The sequence below is a fragment of the Pezoporus occidentalis genome, unplaced genomic scaffold (genome assembly GCF_034315485.1).
Source record: "Pezoporus occidentalis ecotype Australia unplaced genomic scaffold, CSIRO_AGI_Poc_V1 ctg102, whole genome shotgun sequence".
In the NCBI taxonomy this organism is placed as follows: Eukaryota; Metazoa; Chordata; class Aves; order Psittaciformes; family Psittacidae; genus Pezoporus; species Pezoporus occidentalis.
Window position 1 is genome coordinate 2,028,381 of NW_026912801.1, and position 4,882 is coordinate 2,033,262.

Below are 4,882 nucleotides of genomic sequence, written 5' to 3' on the forward strand. Positions count from 1 at the left end.
TCACCCATCACCACACAGAGTACAGGCACCAGTGGAGGCTCTTACCAACTGTCCCAGCCATGGAAGACCTTTGGCAGAGCTCAGTGCCAAATGGTGATGGTCTCAGCAGACGGTGAGAGACAAGCTCACAAGAAACAAGGGCCTGTTCCCAAGCCACCGGTGCCTGTGGGGCTGTGGAGAGGGCTGCCGGGGCTGGATGGCCGCACTCAGACACCTCATCCCCCCGGATTTCTTCTTTCCGTGCAGGGTGAGGTTGGCAAACGGGGAACAGCAAAACGGGACACCTGGGGCTGGATTTAGGTTTGGAACGGGGGGGCTGGACCAAGCCCTGCGGTGGGGGGGGGGAGGATGCAGAGCCCCTTTTGGTTCCTGTCCCTGCGGTTCTCCACAGTTCCTGCAAGCTGCAAGCAGCAACAGGGGAAGATGCATCTCCACTAACAGCGCACGGGCCCCTCCGGCTGCTCCGTGGCTTTCCTCTCCTGTGAATTTGAGCATGGTCGGTCTGTGTGTGGTGAGGGGAGATGTGGCAAGAGGGAGCGCCCACAGCCCCGAGTCCTGCAAACAGCGGCTGCAGCCCCACGGCCGCCCGTATCCCGCATCCTGCCCGCCCTGCAGCAGCGCGGGTCTCCAGCAGGCAGAACCCGCGGAACCCGACTGCTCACCAGCCCTCCTTGAGCTGCGCAGCCCGCGGTAAACGGACAATCGGCTTTATGGGTTTTAATGGCGAACAGCACAGAACAAAGAGAGGCAATCAAGGCGGGCGCTTAGAAGTTCACCGAGAGTCTGATGGATGTGGATTCACCAGGAAAGAGCCACGGAGAGCTTGTGAAGGAGCAAATCCTCACAAGTTTTTGTGACTGTCTTGTACGGAGGCGGTATCTGGGCTGCTCCGTGCTAAAACACATGCCTGGCATTTCCAGAAGGGACCTTGCGCTCTCGGGGCTCACCCCGCGAGGCTGCCTCTTCCACCCCCCTTTTCCTCCAGCAGAGGGTCAGGATCCGTCAAGGATTCCTGCAAATGCAAATGCTGCTGCGTTTTGCTAATTGTCTCCTCATCCACCCTGCTCTTGAGAAGCAGAAAGTGTCGAGGTCTATCATCTCTCTTTAAAACACTTTCAGCTTGGGGCTGATGGAGAGGGGTGAATGTCTCTATTGTGCACACAAGCAATTTCTGCAGCTCGGGAGCTTCCTCATTTCCTTTAAAATACAACCTTCAAGTATTTTCTTCATCACTTTTCAAATCCTTCTGTCTCTGCCTATTGTTGAGCACAAGAAGCGCTGAGGAGCCGGGGCCAAGCTTCATTTCTTTACTGACACACTGGGAGAGTGGTGGCGAGCACTGCCCATGACAGCTTCAGGCCTGGCACCCAGCTCCGTGCCCTGGCAGACACCCCTGAGGAACACCCCAGGGCACGGACAGCCCTTCCTGAGGGCAGCTCCAGGAACTCCGAGCCCAAGTCCCATGGTCAAAAATGACCTTGTTCTTGACAATCGCTGACATTGAGGCCCTGTGAACCAAGTCAGTGCTTGGCTGTGGCTTGAGCCACTGCAGCACTCGGGTGGTTTTGGAAAAGTACCTTAAGAGGTAAAAGTTTCTATTGGGTTGGGGGTTGATGGGTGCTGGTTGAGCTCAGAACCGCATCCATAGGGAGAAGGTCATAGGAGCAGCCTGGGTTTTCAGCAGGGAGAAGGAGGAGCACAGGGTGGACATGCTAACTGCACTGGGGGGACATGCTAACTGCACTGGGAGGACATGCTAACTGCACTGGGGGGACATGCTAACTGCACTGGAGGGACATGCTAACTGCACTGGGGGGACATGCTAACTGCACTGGGGGGACATGCTAACTGCACTGGGGGGGACATGCTAACTGCACTGGGAGGACATGCTAACTGCACTGGGGGGACATGCTAACTGCACTGGGGGGACATGCTAACTGCACTGCGGGGACATGCTAACTGCACTGGGGGGACATGCAAACTGCACTGGGGGGACATGCTAACAGCACTGGGAAGACATGCTAACTGCACTGGGGGGGACATGCTAACAGCACTGGGAGGACATGCTAACTGCACTGGGGGGACATGCTAACTGCACTGGGGGGACATGCTAACTGCACTGGGGGGACATGCTAACAGCACTGGGAGGACATGCTAACTGCACTGGGGGGACATGCTAACTGCACTGGGAGGACATGCTAACTGCACTGGGGGGACATGCTAACAGCACTGGGAGGACATGCTAACTGCACTGGGAGGACATGCTAACTGCACTGGGAGGACATGCTAACTGCACTGGGGGGACATGCTAACTGCACTGGGGGGACATGCTAACTGCACTGCGGGGACATGCTAACTGCACTGCGGGGACATGCTAAAAGCACTGGGGGGACATGCTAACTGCACTGGGGGGACATGCTAACTGCACTGGGAAGGCATGCTAACTGCATTGCTGCATGGAGCTGCTGTGCATGGAAGCCCCTTTGCAGAACAGCCACGAAGGGAAGCAGCCCTGGAGCAAGCATCCGCTGCCATTTACTCTTTGGAAATCTTTGTCCAGCAATCTCAGTACCGGAGCTGCTCGCAAGAAACCTGAGGGAGGAGTCAAGCAAGAAAAAAAACAGCAGAAAATTCCGTTTATTTTATTCCGGAGTGACAAATGTATTTTGAAATGAAATCCAGAAGTGTTGCCAATGAGCCTTTGTTTGCTCTCGCACAAAAGTCCCCCGGCCAGGCGCTGAGGAGCGGCGGGAGGAGGAGGAGGAGGATGGGGAGGAGAGGGAGGAGGAGGAGGAGGATGGGGAGGAGGAGGAGGGCAGCACTGCTGAGGCCCTTCTCAACTGCATTCCAAGGGGCTTTCTGAAAAGAATGAAGTGTTGAGCGTTTGCCAAATAAAGGAGGGGGGCAAAGGTTGCTATTTATCCCAGAAAAGTAGCCAACATTATGTCTATTGATGGGAAGGAACCTGAAGAATTGTGGGAAGGAAGAAAGTTACTTCAGCTGCCAATCAAGGGCCCGAATTTCCATGGGCTGCCAATCATAATTAAAAGGAATGTGGCAGTTCAGGAAGGTCGCGGCAGCAAGGATCTCCCTGAATAAACACCGGGTCCCAGCTGAAAACCACTCCAAAGGCTCCGAGTGATAAAACCACCGGCATCTACACGGGTAACTGCTGTTGTGGGTCTCCTGGAGACACTGCTCTTTCCCCGTGATGCCCTGGACCTGAGCTGTTTAGTCACACTTGTAGGGCACAGACCTGGGGTGTAGGTGGGCTCCTGGGGCTGCCCTGGGCAGGGAGGGTTATGCTTGATTCTGGTACCCACTGCCCCATCGGCATTCCCATGGGAACGGGGCTGGAGGCACTGCTGAGGTACCCGGTGAGGGCAGATGTGGCACAATACCAGACTGCAGGGGCCTGACAGCAGCCCTTCGTACAGGAGATGCTTCCCACCTTGCCAGTCAGGAAGCCACTAATCTGGAATGTGATGGGAGAAGTACCAGCAGTAGGCAGTGAAGCTTCCACCCCCAAAAGGGTTTAAAATAAGACACTGGGAGCATGACACCAGCTGCCAAAGCTGCAGCCTCCCTCTCCCCCCCCAGCAGAGCAGCCCAGGAATGCGGCCAGGAATGCAGCCGGGGCTGGGATGCAGCAGCCCGCAGCCGCGCACCAGCTTCCCAGGAGCGGTTCCCTCCCGACCACAGCCTGGTAAGGAGAAAATTGTTTCTGGGCAGGGACCCAGCGAAGGGCCCCGAGGCTGACGTGAGCTGTAAGGGAGGCACAGACGCAGGACCCCCTGCCAGCAGCAATTCCACCCTCACCAGGCGAATTCCCTTACACATCCAGGGTTTGTTTCAGCACCAACCAGACTCTTCTCTTACCCCAGGATGCTGCGGGATGACAAAGAAAATCTCCTCCACTCCAATCAGTTTTGTTCTGCTCTGCTCTAACACACCCGAGAGCCAAGCCTTGCGATGGGAGCTGCTGCTGTTTAAATACTGCTTCCAGTGTGCAGGCACCCAGCTCCAGTGAATGCACATCTAAACAGGACACCAAATACCAACAGAGGATAAAAAGGCGGTGTGTAAGCTGTGAGTTAGGCACTAGCACGACACGGCAGTGCTTGTCTAACACAGCTGACAGTAATTCCCTGCGCTTGCAGACATAATGGACAGGCAGCTCCTGCATCAACACTGACAGCCCCGGCAGAGGGGAAAGCTGCTTCCCGTGTTTCTCCTGGGGGCTCTTCCAGCCTCCACATCCCCTGAGGGGGGATTCGGTGCTGCCATGACTCTTGCTGCTGCGGTGAGTGGGGTTTGGAGAGCAGAGCACTGGGTCCGGCTCGCACCAGGGAGCTGCATGTCCAGGGCGGCCACAGGCACCACAATGTGATGTCCAGCCCCATGCTCCCCTTCAGACCTGCACAGAGGCAGGGTAATGCACTCGCTGCCTTCAGAGAGGGTTTGTTCTAAATGTATTTAAAACCTAGAGGTTTAACTGCCTCTGTGGGGATGGGGCTTCAGAGGCAGAACCGAAACTCAACAGGAACAGTGCTGGAACTGTGAGCTTGATTGAAAAACTGCTCTGTGCCGTCATTTCCTCTGCAGGCAGAGCCCCTCAGACAGCCTGGGACCGGCACGGTAATGCTGAAAACAAACTGGAGCAAACAAAAGGCATTTTGTGCCCACTCTTGTCTTCAGCCGTGCAGCCTCACGTGTGGAGGCACCTGGCAGGAGCCTTATCTGAGCAAAGGACTTCAGGAGCATTTACTGCGCTGCAGAAACATCGAGCAAAAGCCCTAGATAGAACTCAGTGCCCCCCCATGACCTGTCAGCATGGGAAAGGCCTCTGGTTGCTGCAGCAGAGCTGGGGGCATCTCTGGTG

The 4,882-nt window shown here is 56.0% G+C and overlaps 1 long non-coding RNA gene across 1 annotated transcript; it reads left to right on the forward strand.

The window, feature by feature from the left end:
- Positions 1–3,007: 3,007 nt before the first annotated feature.
- On the forward strand, positions 3,008–4,283 carry LOC134161178 (uncharacterized). Its single transcript, XR_009963857.1, has 3 exons — positions 3,008–3,165; positions 3,438–3,706; positions 4,161–4,283. It is a non-coding gene; the product is annotated as an uncharacterized LOC134161178 (long non-coding RNA).
- Positions 4,284–4,882: the final 599 nt, after the last annotated feature.